Here is a 19,318-nt window from a genome sequence, read left to right on the forward strand (position 1 = left end):
TTACAAGTAAGTATAGTGTTTCTCAATAAATATTTGCTGAGAAAAAGAGTGAATGATACCTTTTTGGGACAAAAGATCATAAAGGCAAAGGCAGAATTCAATCTTTAAAAATACCACAATAATGCTTGATTTTATATATGCAGACCAAATAATGCTGCCTTGCTAGTCTGGTTATCAACAACAGAATTAAACAATTTCAAAAAGCATTGAACAACAAGTGTTTCCACCAGCACCTGCCAATATAGACTCATTCCATAATGTAAATATGATATTAGCATTCACTTATCCTTTGTGCTACAGTTATACCTGATTGCCATTTACGCTATTCTTAGAAATGACCATTTTTAGAAAAGAATGTGTATTTTCTTAAGATTCTGATTTTATTTTTAAAAAGGAGAGAATAAAGCAGTGAGAGAGGTATACAGTATCTCCCAAGGGGGAGGAGACTGCCATTTGTAGGGTGAGAGAAGCAGTAAAGTCCCGTGGCAGGGAGAGGTGGAACAGCCATGCAGCACTGGGTCCATCTATGAGTGAGAGCACATCCGTTTGACCTAAGTCGGTTAGCAAAAGGGGAAGCTGCCAAGGACCCAGCCTTGGGAGTTGGTGGTCAGCAAGGCTGGGAGAAAGGAAAGAGGAGTTAATAACAAGGGTAACCAGCAGGTGACTTACTAATACAAAGGGTTCGGATAAAGCCTAACTTTAAGACCCTGCATTTAGGAAATGAAGAGCTTTTGAAAGAAGAAAAAAGAAAGAAAGTATCAATATTTGGGGACTAGGACAAAAAAAGCCTCTCAGGGGAATGTAATAGTAAGTACATGCTAATCTATTAGTATGTGGATCTGAATTACAATAAGTAATTGTCAAGTAATCAAGTTTTTTTGTGGCAGAGTTATTAGAAAGATTACAGATGGTAAATATTAGATTACTTAGAAAAGTGTTTTGTACAAAAATTTATTAATTTGTAAACTTCATGACAGCAAGAACCTTTTTATATTCCTAGGGCCTTGAACAGGTATGGAATATGAATAAATAAAAGAGAAAGACAAAGAAGAGAAGAAAAGGTTTAAGCTGCCTTTCATCAGTGATGGTAATCTGGTTGTCATGTCACATGTACATTTAGCTTTGGCATTTAAGAGAGGAGGCTGTAAAATCCGCTAAGGTTTAGATTTTCACTCTGTAGGAGATACTGAATAAAGAAAAATACAAGCATCATCTACCTGCATGCACTGTCCAATATGGTAGATACTAGCCAAATATGGCTATTTAAATTATTTAAAATAAAGTAAAATTACAAAAATCAGTTCTTTAGACACGGCAGCCACATTTCAAGTGCCCAGCAGTCACATGTAGCTGTAGATACCACACTGGACAAAGAAGAGACAGAACTCCCTCTTTCACTGGAGAAACCCTACAGGAGAGCATGGGAGGACCACAGAGGCAAATGTTTATAGGGGGCTGTCAAGTAAAGCACAAGGCAACAAGGCCTCAGCTCCTTCTGATTATTATTCTGAAGGAAGAATGTAGGCCCATTGTTACCAGCTCCTCAATTATTAAAGAAAAGGCAGAGGGGCCAGATTTTTATGTAACATCACTTGCTTATTAAACCTTGTCAACTATTTCAGTTAAAAAACACCCCCTTAAAAAACTAAAAACATAATACTAGCTGTATGAGGCGACTAGTTAGCAGCCTGATAATCTATATATGTATATCCTGGGGTTTGCTTTTTAAAAAAATTATTGTGGCAACATAAATACAACATAAAATTTCCCATTCTAACCATTTTTTAAGCTTAAACTTCAGCGCCATTAATCTCATGTGCTACTATTACCACCATCCATTAAAAAAACTCTTGAGCTTTTAAAAGCATTAACTTCCCACTCACCCCCCACACATACATACACATCTGGTAATCTCTAATCTACTTTCTGTCTCTATTAATTTGCATTTTGTAGCTATTTGATACAAGTGAAAAAATGTTATACTTGTCCTTTGCCATCTGGCTTATTTCACTCAACATGATGTCTTCAAGGTTTATTTATTCACGTAGTAAGTAGGACGAATCAGAACTTCATTCTTTTTTGCGCCTGAATAATATTCCATTGTATGTATATACCACCTTGTCTTTAATCCATTCATCAGCTGATGGACACTTCGGTTGCTTCCACTCTTTGCCAAATGTGAATAATAATACTAACACTGGTGTACAAAAACCTGTTCGAGTTCCTGCTTTCTATTATTTTGGATATATACCTAGAAGTGGGATTTCTGGGTCATATGGTAGTTCTGTACTTAATTTTCAAGGAACTGCCAAACTATTTGCCACAGTGGCTACACATTTCACATACCCACCAACAATGTACGAGGGTTTCCACTCTCTACATCTCTGCCAACATTTGTTCTTTCCATTAAAAAAAAAGTCATTCTTGGGCGGGCCGCGGTGGCTCAGCGGGCAAAGTGCTTGCCTGCTATGCCGGAGGACCTCGGTTCGATTCCCGGCCCCAGCCCATGTAACAAAAAAACGGAGAAACAGAATACAATAAAACAAGAAAATGTTTAAAGATGTTTCCCTTTCTTCCTTCCTTCCTTCCTTCTATCCTTCCTTCCTTCTCTCTGTCTTTCCTTAAAAAAAAAAAAAAAAAAAAAAAAAAAAAAAAGTCATTCTAGTGGATGCGAAGTGGTACTACACTGTGTGTGCTGGTTTGAAAGGATGTATGGACCCTAGAAAAGCCATGTTTTAATCAAAATCCCATTTCATAAAGGCAGAATAATCCCTATTCAATACTGTATGTTTGAAACTGTAATCAGATCATCTCCCTGGAGATGTGATTTAATCAAGAGTGGTTGTTAAGCTGGATTAGGTGAAGACATGTCTCCACTCATTTGGATGGGTCTTGATTAGTTTCTGGAATCCTACAAAAGAGGAAACATTTTGGAGAATAAGAGATTTGGAGAGAGCAGAGAATGTTGCAGCACCACGAAGCAGAGAGTCCACGAGCCAGCGACTTTTGAAGATGAAGAAGGAAAATGCCTCCCGGGGAACTTCATGAAACCGAAAGGCAGGAGAGAAGAAGCTAGCAGATGACACTGTGCTCGCCATGTGTCCTTCCAGATGAGAGAGGAATCCTGACCGTGTTCACCATGTGCCTTTCCAGATGACAGAGAAACTCTGACTGTGCTCACCATGTGCCCTTCCACTTAAGAGAGAAACTCTGAACTTCATCAGCCTTCTTGAACCAAGGTATCTTTCCTTGGATGCCTTAGATTGGACATTTCTATATACTTGTTTTAATTGGGACATTTTCTCAGCCTTAGAACTATAAACTAGCAACTTACTAAATTCCTCTTTTTAAAAGCCATTCTGTTTCTGGTATATTGCATTCCGGCAGCTAGCAAACTAGAACACTGTGGTTTCTCTAATAGCTAATGATGTGGGCATTTTTTCACGCGCTTATTGGCCATCTGTATGTGTTCTTTGAAGAAATGTGTATTCAAGTCCTTTTCCCATTTTTAAAATGAGTTGCTTGCCTTTTTGTTGTTGAGTTGTAGAAGCAGGTCTCCATATATTCTAGATATTAAACCCTTATCACAAGTATTCTTTCCAAATAGTTTCTCCTATTCTGTAGGTTTTCTTTTCACTTTCTTGATAACAGCCTTTGATACACAAAATATTTTAATTTTGGTGAAGTTCAATTTTACTTTTGCTGCTTGTGCTTTGGAGGAAAAGTCTAAGAATCTATTTTCTAATACAAGGTCCTAAAGATACTATAAAATATTACAGTTTTAATTCTTTTTTTTTTTTTAACATGGGCAGGCACCGGGAATCGAACCCGGGTCCTCTGGCATGGCAGGCAAGCATTCTTGCCTGCTGAGCCACTGTGGCCCACCCTAGTTTTAATTCTTATATTTAGGTCTTTGATACACTTTGAATTAATTTTTTCTGTATGATGTATGGCGGGAGTCACATTTCATTCTTTTTCCATGTAAATATCCTGTTATCCCAGCACCATTTATTGAATTTCTGTTTGTTTGTTTGTTCTTTTGTTTTGGGATGTGCATGGGCTAGGAATCGAACCTGGGTCTCCCTCATGGCTTGAATTAGTTTTTGTTTTTTGTTTTTTTTAAGAAATATATATATATATATATATATATATATATATATATATATATATATATTATTACATGGGCAGGCACTGGGAACCGAAACCGGGTCTCTGGCACGGCAGGCGAGAATTCTGCCACTGAGACACCACTGCACCACCCTTGAATTAGTTTTTGTATATGGTGTGAGGTGGGTGTCCACTTTTATTCTTTTGCCATGTCAATATCCAGTTTTCCCATCACCATTTGTTGAAGACACTATTCTTTCCCCATTGAGTGAACTTGGCATCCCATGACAAAACTCAACTGGTTACAGATATGTGGGTTTATTTCTGAATTCTCAATTTGATTACACTGGTGTATATGTCTGTGCCTGTGCCAGTAATGCACTGTTTTGATTACTATAGCTTTGCAATAAGTTCTGAAATTGGGAAGTGTGAGTCTTCCAACTTTGTTCTTTGTCAAGATGGTCTTAGCTATTTGCGACCCTCATTCCACACCAACTTAACTGGTTTTCCCATTTCTGCACAGAGGACTGCTGGAATTTTGATCTGGATTGTATCAAATGTGTAAATTGCTTTGGGTAGTAATGACAACTTTTTTTTCTTCAGGTCATCACACTTTTAATACGAGTATTCATTCGGTGGTTTTTTTTTAAAAGGAAAAGAAAAAGTTTCATATTATTTCTGTCTCTTTGCTTTCTGACTTCATCCACTTGTCTTTGTCATTTCTCTTTTTTTTTTAGTGGGAATTGCTTTTTCTCTAATAAACAAACTTTCAGAATGTTCTACACTTTTTGAAGCAAATTTTTAAGTCCCTGCTTAGGTTTACTGACATTCTTCAAACCAGGATTTGAGTCTTATTATTTTGATTTTTCTTTATTTACTGAACACATGACACTGAGTTTCCTTTCCATTAGTTCAGAAATTTCTAATTTCAGAGAAAGATGAACAGCATCTGTATTCTCAAATAGTACATAGCCAAAATCTTTGTCAACTCCAGTAACTGGGTCTCTCATGACCCTCACCTCTACAACAGTCTCACAGACCAGAAAATGTTGTGCAATAGCAGATATGTAAGGGAGATTCCCCACAAATACTGATCTCTTGTCCCTTGATAAGGTCTCAGATGTGAGATCAACTCTAACATGAAATCCATCTGCAATTTGGGCTCCACTGCTTTTCAGTGCTTTTATAGCAGCATTCTCATCCTTAAATACAACGTAAGTTTTCTGATCAAGATGAGTTTTACATTTTATTGCTACTAATCTTTGGATAAAGTCTCATGCTGGAATCAGAGAACGAAATCATACAGATTCTATTTGTCTATACTCTTTAAAAGATGACTTCTGCTTCTTATTACATGTGATGGGCAAATTCCCAAGAAATAGAGTTCTCTCACTCTTTTAACCTTTCTTCCTCTTGGTTGATTTTAGTTTTCTTTCTTTGATTTACAATTGTGTAATCTACAACAAGTACTTTTCTATCTGCTATTTTAATACCATAACCAGATTGAGAACTTTTTGCCCTTGTTTCTGGTGAATTTCTTTTTCTAAATCAGCACATGCTAGAGCACTTTCCCTGTTTGCCAACTTTTTGTCGGTGTCAGAAACTTTATTCTCCACTTTCATTTTTTTTGCAGGTTTGTGCAAAAGTGGTCTTTGAATTTGGGAGGTACTTTCTTTTCATCCAGTTTCCTTTTAAAAGTTTGAAGTTGTGTTTAAGATCTCATTATTTAGAAATTCTGACCCTAACAGATTATTTAGCTGTTTTTCTAAATTTGCATCTTTTTGTCCCATTGACATAGCTAGTAGCAAAAAATACTTAAAAATAATCATATCTGCTGCAGCATTCCAACTGCACTTTAGAAATCATGCCCTGGGTGGTAAGTTGCCGGATATGACCTTACTTGTTTTAAATTATGTTCTAATGGGCCATTCCTAACAGAACCCAGTAACTTACTTTAGGCACAGGCACGTACATGGGCTGAACTTGGGGCTTGAAACAGGTAAAGAGGGCCAATCTGTACTGCTTCTGGAAGGGTGCTTGCTGTGGAATAAGCTACCGGCAACTTGATCAACCAGATAGTCCACCGTTTCATAACGGTGAAAACTGTCATCTGGATTCTCTCCTGGACTCGGCATTTTACTTTTCCTTTCATTTGTTCTTCCCTTCCAAGGCCATTCCAGTAGTGATATCTTAATGATACTGAGTCTTCCAATTCATGAACATAGGATATCTTTCCATTTATTTCAGTCTCCTTCAATTTCTTTCAGCAACGACTGACAGTTTTCCATGCACAAATCCTTTACATCCTTGATTAAATATTTTTTTCAAGTACATCAAAACAAATTTATTAGTGGTAGAACATCAATAATCCAGACTACTCTACAGCATTATTTGAACATAATCAAACTCCCATGATGTTCACAAGCTAAAGAAAAACGCCTGGGTAATAAGTAGAGAACTGACTAACATTTGGTACAATGACAACACAAAAATCACTCCATGCAAAAAGATATGAGTTCTAAACTAGGAGGTTGCTCCCTTGCAGTGTCTCACAAAAACTATGAGGCAGAAGTTTAGTTGAAGCCTGAAAGTCATTCCTAATCTTGATTTTAATGCCATTTTATGGCATTTTTCATCAAGGAAATTCTAAACAGATTTCAACGTCCCTAAGTGACAGAAATATGGCAGGTATCACCTTCCATTTCTAAGTAAAGGAAACATGGCAGGTATCATCTTCCATGTCTTCGTGATATCTTCCATATAAAGGATGTGAAGGATTCATGCATAGAAAACTGCCAATCAATGACAAATCTGTCATTCCCACCCTTGATCTTAATACCACTCTATGGCACCTTTCATCGAGGAAATTCTGAACAGATTTCAACATCCCTATGGGAAGGAAGCATGGCAGATATCATCTTCCATATCATGATGTCCATGAAATCCACATGGTATAATTGACCTTAAATGGCTAAATAGTGTCTGAAGAAGAAGAGAGCTGTATCTTTGAGACACCTGCAGTTTGACTTGCAAACTGGATATGGAAGTCATAGATGGAGAAGAAATGGCATGATGACATTCCTTTTTTATGATGTCTGTTTTCCTGCCTATAATCACACTTTAATTACTCTGGGCAATGATCAAGATTTAAATTTTGCATTGCAAAATGTAAAAAGCATTAATAGAAAAAATATCACCACTTGTAAAATTTGGAAAATGCAACGAGAGAAAAGTGAAAGAGAGAAAAAATATTAGTACACACAAACTCAAAAGAAAAAAATAAAACATCTGCTTTTCATCAGCAAACACATTCAAAGCTAGGGGTGGCAGCAGAGGATAAGTTAACTGAAGTATTCTAGCGTTTAAAAATTCTTACATCCAGCTGCTTTGGTCAACCAAAGCTCTACAATGAACTTCTACAAAATATACAATGATATATTTTAATAAAATTGCATTTAAAAAATATATATATATAGAATGATGTCCATGAAATCCACATGACATAAGAACCTCAACAGCTTCAGAATTTCAGCTGTCACAGTTACAATACCATCTAAGGAATATTCCTGTATAATTCTTCCACTTCCAGTTCTCACATGCATTCATGGATGGGATTATCAGAAAGGCCTGTCTTCACAGCCTGAAGACACAGCTCCAGGTGGCACACCTAAATCACACCCATACCATCACATATTTTCATGGTTTGAGGCTGGGCTGCCCACGCAGCAACCGCTCCAGGCCACACACCAAGATGTGCCTGCTTGAGTCCCTCAGCCTCGCTTCACTGCCAGCCGCTGCTACCACCATGCCCTACATCCACACGGCTGCCAGCTCCAGTGGCCTGTGGCCCGCCCATGACAGCCACCACATGCCCAGGATGCCCTCCTCATCGTGCAGCAGCTGCTCTGCCAGAACCGTGAGCGGCAGTGATCACAGCAGCCTCATAGCCATTGAACCACCAGCGCAAAAGAATGAGGATAAAGTTGAGGATCCATTCTTGATTAAATTTATTGCTAGATATTTTGTTGCTATTGCAAATGGAAATATTTTCTTGACCAGGCTGGTTTATTTTTAAAGAAAGCAGCAGCAAATAATAATTACTACTAGAAGTAGCAAAGTAACGACACAAGTGGGTAATAACCACTGGCATCAAGACTATGGTTTAATTGAATGACTAGCAATTCCCTCCACCTCCATTCCCATGTTCCCATCCTGAGGAAAATTCATGAGTTGGCTCATCCTGAGCAGAATCCATGAGTTTGCTGATGAATTCTCCTAGATGGGTCTTGTGGGAATACACCTCACTTGGTGGTCAGTCAAAGAATAAAAAAATACCTCCTATATAATATAAAAATTTGACCATTTTTACTTATAAGATCCACAATTTCATACAGATCAACCTATCAACTTCCTCTTTACGGAATACTGAATTGAATTCTTCTATATGAGAATAATATAATTCAAATAATGATTCAATCTCAGCATAATCATGACTTGCTCATGACCACGCAGCTTGTTAGAGACAGTGTGGGGTGGGTAATCCGAGTTTCCCGATTTCTTGACCAGTGCTCTACCCTCATATCATACTGTATCTTAAATATAATGAAGGAATTCAGGTGCCTTTTGATAGTCTGGTAAAGATAAGCAGCCTCAACTTAAAATTTATTTTGTCTACAGTATGTTCATTACATCAGCTAGCAAGATGTTCAGAAGGAGCCTATACCTAGTGAGGGGATGATGATTGATCCCAGACTTTTGGTATGTGTTGAGTAAGGTAGAATAATGGAGACTTTTGTGTCTTTTTTTAAAATTTTAATTAGTCTATCTTCTGTTTTTCATTGAAACAATATTAGACTGTCAATCCCTTATCAAATCTTCACGTATGAAATTTGATGAGGGATTAGCAATAAAACACCCATGTATTAAAGAGTATATATACTTCTGTCAGGTATACAAAGTCTCCACTAATCAGTCCAAAATATGAACATCTTACACCTTGTGGCCACACATTTCTATAATCTTACTTAGTTTCCTTTCCTCTCGTAATCTACTTCTTATCTGAAACTTGAAAAGATGTTCAGTGGATACCTTTAACCTGAGCAGTATTGTTACTTCTGAGTCACCCAGCACTCTGGTGCATGCAAATACAACAGATGCCCAAGTTGTTGTTGGTGGGAGGTGGGGAAGGCAGGAGGTGGCACAATCTAACCCAACAACTGGTTCTTATGAGGTTGAGGGAGCAACAGGACATCTAAGGTTTGTACTGCCTGAAGTTTCTGTTCAGGCAGTACAAACTTATAAACTATAAACTTCAGTGACTTGTAATTTATACATTACAATATTTGCTTTTCTTAGTTCAAGTCAGGCACAATTTCTCACCTAATCTCATGAAAGCAAATTGCTTTTCACTTTGGAGACTTTGCATTCCAACATAAGTATGTGCATGATGGAAAAGTGGAAGAAGGACAGGCAGAGAGGGAGGGGTTAGAAAGAAGGAAGAGTCTGTGATGGAAGAAACCCTTTACAGCCAGACTCTCTGCTTTTGAATCCTAGTTCCACTGACCAGGTGTGACAGATGTGACCTTGGACAAGTTACTCAATCTCTCTAATGCCTTGGTGCCCTCACCAGGAAAAATGTGGGAAACAGTAATAGGAGTGAGGTAATTTTTATAAAACACTGAGTGAATGGCCTACCCCACAGTATGTATTCAATATTTTATCTATTAGTGTAGTTACTGTTATGACTGAAGAACCCACATTTGAAACAGAAACATACAAGAAGTATTCAAACAAGTGCAACTTTTAATAATTATTTGGTTCACAGAACGTATTTTACAGCCAAAATTTATGGAGTCTCTGTTCATCCTTTATTTATTCTGATGGAATATAGTTGGCTACATCAGATCAAATGCACTTTCTTTCATCTCCTCTGACTTTTCAAGGATAATTAAATTTCTTTCTAAATGCCATTCAGCTGCAGGTAAAAATTGTAACAGCTCACAGAAGTGCTAATTAGAGCTGATTATAATCTAACCACAGCACCAAAAGACATAAAATATGATAGCTTATAGTTTTGAATGGATATTCATACATCTGATTCAAGTAATTGACTGAATTTTAGATGCAGGCAAAATATTTTTGGATTTAATCTTTTAGGGTACTCAAATCAATCCCTCATATATAACTTTCAACTAGCAGTGACTAGAATATGTCTAGTTAAAGGCAGACAAATGCATCCAAGTAAAACAACTCCTTAAATTATACAGAAAACTAACAGAATCATTTTTTAAATTACTAGTCTCAAAAATCATCTTACTCCCTCAACCTCATCATTTTAAAATATGACTATGAGGGAAATGCAAATCAAAACCAAAATGAGATTATCATCTCACACCCACCAGAATGGCCAGTATCAAAAAAACTAGAAAATGATAATAAGTGCTGGAGAGGATGTGGAGAAAGAGGGACACTTATCCACTCTCGGTGGGAATGTCAAATGGTACAACTACTGTGGAAAGGAGTTTGGTGGTTCCTCAGGAAGCTAAGAACAGAACTGCCATATGATCCAGCAATCCCACTGCTAGGTATCTATTCAGAAGACATGAGGGCAAGAACACAAATGGACATCTGAAAACCTATGTTTATAGCAGCATTATTTATAGTTGCCAAGAGATGGAAACAGCCAAAGTGTCCATCAACAGATGAGTGGCTAAGCAAGCTGTGGTATATACACACCATGGACTATTATGCAGCTGTAAGCAGAATAAAGTCATGAAGTATGTAACAACATGGATGGATCTTGAAGACATTATGCAGAATGAAATTAGCCAGAAATAAGAGGACAAATACAGGATGGTCTCACTGATATAAACTAACATTAATGAGTGAACCTGGAGAATTTCAGTAAAGAACAAGTTATCAGGAGACAGAAACAGGGTAGAGATTGGGTAATTGGTGCTGAAGGGATAAAGACTGTACAACAAGATTGATCATAAAAATTCAGAAATGAATAGCACAATACTACCTGACTGTAGCACAATAATGTAAATACACTGAATGAAGTTGAATGTGAGAATGACAGAGGGAGAAAGGCTGGGAGGACGAATGAAACCAAAAGGAAAGACAGATGATAAAGACTCAGATGGTATAATTTAGTACTGCCTGGAGTGTACAATGATAGTGACTAAATGTACAAATTAAAAAATGTTTTGCATGAGGAAGAACAAAGGAATGTCAGTATCGCAGGGTGTTGAAAAGAGATGGTCATTCATATTTTAAAACTTTCAACTTCTGGTTGAGACTAATGAGAGAAATGTTTATTTGGTGTAAAATTCATATTTTGACTAGAGCATTACCTAATTTAACCTGAATGGTCAGTTTAACTGAACACCATAAGTACATGGAACCTTGAATAGGGCATGAGATTTTGTAGGTTTATCCAGGTTAGTGTGATGTATTTGCAAAGTCCCCTTGGGGGAATGGGGAAAAAGGGGGAAAAATTCAACTTCCCCATTTGGAGAACTCCTGATATTCTCGCAAGCAGTGGGGACAACAAAATCAGTAGGCCTTATCCCTGCAAAGGGTAGGTTAAGCCTACTTAAAATTAGGCCTAAAAGTCATCTCCAGATAACCTCTTTTGTTGCTCAGATAGGGCCTCTCTCTCTAAGCTGACACAGCAAGCAAACTTACTGCCTTACCCCCTCTACGTGGGACATGACTCCCAGGGGTATAAACCTCCCCGGCACCATGGGATAGAAATCCTGGGATGATCTGGGACTTGGTATCAAGAAATTGAGAAAACCTTCTCAACCAAAAGGGGGAAGGGAAAAATGAGACAAAAATAAAGTGTCAGTGGCTGAGAGATTCCAAACAGAGTTGACAGAGTACCCTGGAGGTTATTCTTATGCATTATATAGATATCCACAGATTTGTGGTGTATTAAAGTGGTTAGAGTGAAGTACCTGAAACTGCAGAGCTGTGTTTCAGTAGCCATGTTTCTTGAAGATGATTGTATAATGATATACCTTTTGCAATGTGACTGTGTGATTGTGAAAACCTTGTGTTTGATGCTCCTTTTGTCTATGCTATGGACAGATGAGTAAAAAACATGGATAATAAATAAACAAATAATAGGGGGAACAAAGTTGAAAATAAATTGAGCAGACTGAAAAAAATATATGACACAAGGAGGCTATATAATTTACTCCCCAGGAGACAGGGTGTTCTAGTTTGCTAGCTGCTGGAATGTGATATAAAAGAAACAGAATGACTTTTAAAGGGGGGAATTTATTTAAGTTGCAAGTTTAAAGTTGCATGGATTCTCATTGCTCCTCCAAAATGTTTCCTCTTTTAAGAAACATTTGATTAGTTCCAGTAAACTAATCAAGACCCACCTGGAATGGGTGGAGTCACATCTCCCTCTAATCAAACGTCAATACCCATATCTTCGTGGAGATAGTCTAATCAAGTTTACATAATCCTTTCAGACCAGCATACAAAGTTGCTTTCCGACAAACTCCAGAGTGGGTGCAAATGAATGAAGTAATTGTTTTCATTCGTCTCCTTCATCATGGATACCTATTTTATTTTGGCTAGTGTCCCTAATAAATTCACCTCTTTAGTTACTCTAGATTTTCTACATAGTTTTGGATTATTTTGAATGTATTATTTCACCTCAACAGTCAAACAGGTTAATACCTTCAGGGATCATTAAACAATAACACCTAGGTGCCTTTCCTCCCATAATCTCAAAAGATTAGTTTAGATTTTTATACCCCTTAAATACTTCCCCCAACACTTATCTATACTGAAGCACATGAACTTTACTGTGGGAGTAAGGAGGAGACAATTTAGACAGCATTTAGAGATCTTTTTGATACCATCATTTCACTACTTGCAACTCAGGCAATTTCATCATCCATTTCTTCTCTCAGATGATTTTCATAAACACTAGAGGACCTTACTGTGTCTAAGTACCAACCCTAGGAACGCCTACTGCTTAAACTCTTTCACCTAGATAAGAAATTCACTCCCACTTTTTACTTTCTTACTGATTCTCATCTATAACAAAATAGTCCACCTAATCCCATGAAGCTATGCCTGACTCAGAGGAATGACTAGTATGAGAGAATTTCAGGCCAAGCAGACACTGTGGCAGTTGAGACTGATGCATTTTGGGTTGTCAAGTCCTTGAACATTCTCAAATCATATCATATATTAGAAAAACAGCAAAGGCTATGAAGCTAATATTTACTTCATAAAATTCCTATTTAATTTGACTTTTGTTGAAGCTGCTAATGAACCAGTAGAAATAAAAATAAAGACAGGCAATTAGCTTTATTTTAAAATTTGTCCTAAGAAATCAAGAAGAAAACTTAAGTTAGGCCTCTTAGTATACCAAATAATGAACTTTAATGTGTTACTTGTAAGAAAAACAGAATGCAAATGCTTTTCTTTTCATGAAGGAATGAAATATATTCAGTAATTTAACACTGGAATTTAATCTTGATAGTTTAAAATCTCACACAGGTTCTGTCTTTATTGAAAAAAATTCTTAAAAAAGTAAGAGAATTGCTGGAAATTACCAATAATATAATAAGATTAATTCCATTTCATAACAGGAACATTAATGCTTATATATTCACCATACCGATAAAGTGAGAAAATTATTACACTACTATTTTCTTTTTCATATTTTGTATGTTCATTTTGCCAGTCCTCTCAGTGGCCATTCAACTACGACTGCCTTTTGTCACGAGCTTCCTGTGCTGGTTTGAAAGGATAATGTACCCTAGAAAAGCCATGTTTTAATCCTGATCCAATCTTGTTGGAGCAACCATCTCTTCTAACCCCTATTCAGCAAAGTAAGTTGGGATCCTTTGATGACATTATCTCCACGGAGATGTGACACATCCAACTGTGGGTATTAACTTTTTGATTAAATAGAAATGTGACTCCACCCATTCCAGGTGGGTCTTGATTAATTTACTGGAATCCTAAAAAGAGGAAGCATTTTTGACAGAGGAACAGAGTCTTCAGAGAGCCACGAGGCAGACAGCAAAAGCTGCCAGAAATCTTTGGAGATGAAAAAGGAGCCTGCCCCTAAGGGAGCTTCATGAAACAAGTAACCTGGAGAGAAAGCTAGCAGACATCTCCATGTTCACCATGTGCCTTTCTGGTTGAGAGAGAAACCCTGAACTTCATTGGCTTTCTTGAGTAAAGGTAACCTCTTGTTGGTTCCTTAATTGGGACATTTTTATAGATTTGCTTTAATTTGGACATATCTACAGCTTTAGAACTGTAAACTAGCAACTTATTAAATTCCCCCTTTTAAAAGCCATTCCATTTCTGGCCTATTGCATTCTGGCAGCTAGCAAACTAGAACACTCCCTAAATCTATTTATCCACCTACTGATATAGGCTTCTGGTTTGGAATTATTTGTTGGGGAATTATCAAAAAACTGACATTAACTTATTTGGCCAACATGCAAAGTTTTCTTTTCAGAGTCTTCAAATTTATTTATTAAGACTGGAATATATTATTTTTATGAATTTAATAGAATTTCTTTTGCTTAAAGTAGAGAGAAGGTATTATAAGAAAATGTTTAAACTTAACATTTCTAATATATATAAAATAATCAGGTTCAATTCAAAGCAAGGTTTTTTGTTTGTTTTTTAATTGCTAGCCTTAGTACAAAGGCAATTAACATATAAGAAAAAGGTTTCTAAACAAGATGTTGGAGAAAACAGTCTTGATTTTTCTTTTTTTTTTTTTTTACATGGGCAGGCAACCAGGAATCGAACCTGGGTCCTCTGGCATGTCAGGCAAGCATTCTTACCTGCTGAGCCACCGTGGCTCACCCACAATCTTGATATTTTAGGGATTAGGCTTTGTGTTATTTTATTTGAATTTCTAGCTCTACTTACAAGCAGCTTCATGTTTTAGTCACTTATGTTGCTTATATGCTTATGTACACTTTTGTACTACTGCTTTGGCTGATCTTTACATTTGAAGCTGGTGAAACTGATTCCCCAGAAGGAAAGCACAAACTCCTCAGTTATTTGTGTTCCAGCTGTGGTAACAGCTCTACATCAAGTTCTTTTCCCAAATTTCCCCTATGACTGACTAACATTTATTCACAGTGCTGGTGGCTGAAGACAAGGGAAAAGTCTGTTCGTGGAACAGTCCAAGGTGACAAACTCAAATGGCAACTGAACCTACAATCTTCGCCTCTTAGCATAATCCACTCAACAGCTGAGGCAAGAACAAATGAAAAACTATGTATGCATATTTGCACATATACATATATATTTACTGAACATAGTCTAAAACATCTCCATTATTGGCTTAATACTTTGAGCCAAGGAAAAATTAATAAAGATTTGCACTTTTATGATTACCAAGAAATAAGCTCTTTAGAGATTTTCTTATATGCAAAATAATCACTTTAATGACTCACTGCATTTTTATACAAAACAAAATGAGAAAATAGGGATGACTAAAGGCAAGCAGGCTTCTGTGGGTTTGATTCATACACAAAGTAAGTGTTAAAGTATGGACTTTAAAGTGTTAAAATGATTTAGGTATGAAATGAATTTGATAGTTTAACATGAACCTTAACACATTTTATAACAGAGAGTACAGCAATCATTTTCACATCATTTAAGATTAATTCAGATTCTTGAAATCATGAACTCTACCACATGCATGGGCTACATCATTTTCTCTAAATAATGTGCCTATACAAGAACGTGTATTTTCTGTGAACTATATGTACACACTACATGTTATCTGATTGAAACATTTAAAAAGTAAAAAACAACTTACGTAATGGTTAGTTCAAGCAGTGACGAAAGGAACGTAAAGCAGGTGTGTGGGAGGAGAAGAAATGAGGTAATGTAGTTCAAGGTAGCTGACCAGACAGAAACTAGACAATACTGGAAAATTTTCTGTGATGAGTAGGACTTTCCAATTTTCACATCTATTAAATTATAAACTGAAGGCTTATAACCATAATTATTGGAAACTGTTTAAAGCTAAGCACCCAAGATTATTTATCAGCTTTAACTGCTAACCCTCTGATCAATTTCTTTTCTCAAAAATGTTTAGGTTAAGGGTGAAATAAGTTGCTTTATGGTGACAGAAGCAATGTTTTTTTTAGCCAGTTCCTATGATCTATACCACGAGTATGAATCATTTTTCCAAATTAAAACTTCTGTGGTCCTATGACTGTGTGATGGGTGCCAAGAGAATACAACAGTGGGATAAAACAACTTCTATTCAGCAAATTTTAAAATCATTATGAAAAATCCTGGCTGCCTCTGGGTACAAATCAGAATGATTAGCTGCATATCATGTCAAACTGTGGGAAGCTACCCAGGCGTACACTAACCAAGACACTGTTGTTATGGTGACTAAGCAAATATAGCCAATGGCTACTTCATTAGTGACTCCATGAAACTACAAATGCTGGAATAATAGGTGGGAAATATCTGGCAGCATGTGGCTACCAATGAGGGTTGGGATTCAAAGAAGATTTCTTAAAAGAGAAGATAAGTTTTAATACTCTGTTTTAGCACTTTTCACAAAATTAAGACGGGGGATTCTGGTCCTAAATAGAATCAAATCAAAAAATCAGGGAAGGAGTGGTTAGGCTCAAGGGAGTAGACTCTGCTTAAGACCAGCTGCTGTGGTACTGATTTTGACTATCAAAAACGAGAGCCATTTAGGCTGTCACTTTCGACAGCAAACAGAGAGAGAAAGAAGGGCTCCCTACTGACAACTTGCTTCAGACTTTCTTACCTAGAAGGGGTTTCAGACCATATGGTCTACCTCTTTCCATCAAAAAGAAGAAGAGAGGGGCGAGAAAGAGGATTTCTGCACGTCTCAACTTTGAGGATTTAAAGGTGAAATTCAAGAATGAAAATAAACACTGGATATGAAATTCTGTGATACGGTGACAAAAGGTTAATTATAGAATTAGACATTTCGAAGAACTTAAATTATTTAGCATTCTATGTACTCTTACTCCAATCTCATAAAAATGAAAGTTGCAAACTAAAAATCCCAAACCCAAATTTTTTGGTTTTCCTCGTAATTATGCATTACTTCAATTAAAAAAAAAAAACCTGAAACCTAGTAAGACCTTTTATTTGACACCATATAGGGCTGACAAAAAATATGCTTATACTTTAGTACATTTTAGTTATATTATGACCTTCATAATGCCACAAAAATAAAATACTACATCAAAATAAAGTGCTGTTAAAATTACCTGTCATGCAGCTAGTTATGTAGAACAGATGATTATGAAGACTTATAGCATCTTGAGACACACAAGTTCATCAGCAGTACAAGTTCAGGTTAGATTTTTTTTTTACAAAGCTACTATTACTATTAAAAAAGAACAATAATACACAAAACTTTCTGACTTCTAGTAAATACCAGTCAATGTTACACTCATTTTTGTTCCTTGCTTTTATAAATGTAAACATTAGAGTGTAAAGTCACGTATTTTGAGCATCTCTATTCTCCTCTATTCCTCTAACCCTGCCCCATTTATTTACCCTGGTGACTTATCCACAATACACCACAAAATTCCTTCCCAAAGGCGGTTTTATGGACCTTAAACCTAAAGCAAGAGCACTGAAGAAATAAATAAATAAATGGGAGCTCCTCAAAATTAAACACTTTTGTGCATCAAAGAACTTCATCAAGAAAGTAGAAAGACAGCCTACACAATGGGAGACAATATTTGGAAATGACATATCAGATAAAGGTCTAGTATCCAGAATTTGTAAAGAGACTGTTCAACTCAACAACAAAAAGACAGCCAACCCAATTACAAAATGGGAAAAAGATTTGAACAGACACCTCTCAGAAGAGGAAATACAAATGGCCAAAAGGCACATGAAGAGATGCTCAATGTCCCTGGCCATTAGAGAAATGCAAATCAAAACCACAATGAGATATCATCTCACACCCACCAGAATGGCCATTATCAACAAAACAGAAAATGACAAGTGCTGGAGAGGATGCGGAGAAAGAGGCACACTTATCCACTGTTGGTGGGAATGTCAAAGGGTGCAACCACTGTGGAAGGCAGTTTGGCGGTTCCTCAAAAAGCTGAATATAGAATTGCCATACGACCCAGCAATACCATTGCTAGGTATCTACTCAAAGGACTTAAGGGCAAAGACACAAACGGACATTTGCACACCAATGTTTATAGCAGCATTAGTTACGATTGCAAAGAGATGGAAACAGCCAAAATGTCCATCAACAGACGAGTGGCTAAACAAACTGTGGTATATACATACGATGGAATATTATGCAGCTTTAAGACAGAATAAACTTATGAAGCATGTAATAACATGGATGGACCTAGAGAACATTATGCTGAGTGAGATTAGCCAAAAACTAAAGGACAAATACTGTATGGTCCCACTGATGTGAACCGACATTAGAGAATAAACTTGGAATATGTCATTGGTAACAGAGACCATCAGGAGTTAGAAACAGGGTAAGATAATGGGTAATTGAAACTGAAGGGATACAGACTGTGCAACAGGACTAGATACAAAAACTCAAAAATGGACAGCACAATACTACCTAATTGTAATGTAATTATGTTAAAACACTGAATGAAGCTGCATCTGAGCTATAGTTTTTGTTTGTTTGTTTGTTTTGTTTTTTTATATATATTTTTTGTGTTTTCTATTTTTATTTTTTCTCTCTATTATCATTTTATTTCTTTTTGTTGTCTTGCTATTTCTTTTTCTAAATCGATGCAAATGTACTAAGAAATGATGATCATACATCTATGTGATGATATTAAGAATTACTGATTGCATATGTAGAATGGAATGATTTCTAAATGTTGTGTTAATTTTTTTTTAATTAATAAAAAAAAAAAATTCCTTCCCAATCACCTATTCTCTTGGCTTCTCCCCTACTTGCTTTTTGAATGGCTTTCTTATCATTTTACTCTAAAGACACATCAGTTAGTGTTGGAATCACCTCCCTCCTACTATACTGGAGCAGCCTACTACACATAGGTTGCCATCATTAGATGTATTACTCTTTTTTAATGTACCTAATTTATATTTCTCACTAAATTGGAAGTTGTTTTTTAGAGGAGTGGAGTGGGAAAAGGCTGTACCTTATATATGTCTTATATGTCTGCCCTCCTTTGTAGAGCTTAGAACGGTG

At 36.6% G+C, this 19,318-nt stretch overlaps 1 protein-coding gene and 1 pseudogene across 3 annotated transcripts in view; both read right to left on the minus strand.

The window, feature by feature from the left end:
• GTF2F2 (general transcription factor IIF subunit 2) overlaps nucleotides 1-19,318 on the minus strand; it is a 204,462-nt gene that overhangs the window by 63,296 nt on the left and 121,848 nt on the right. The gene's annotated exons all lie outside the window — the stretch shown is intronic.
• On the minus strand, nucleotides 4,193-6,242 carry LOC143679490 (RNA-binding protein 34 pseudogene; annotated as a pseudogene).

Source organism: Tamandua tetradactyla, chromosome 4 (genome assembly GCF_023851605.1).
Source record: "Tamandua tetradactyla isolate mTamTet1 chromosome 4, mTamTet1.pri, whole genome shotgun sequence".
Classification (NCBI taxonomy): domain Eukaryota; kingdom Metazoa; phylum Chordata; class Mammalia; order Pilosa; family Myrmecophagidae; genus Tamandua; species Tamandua tetradactyla.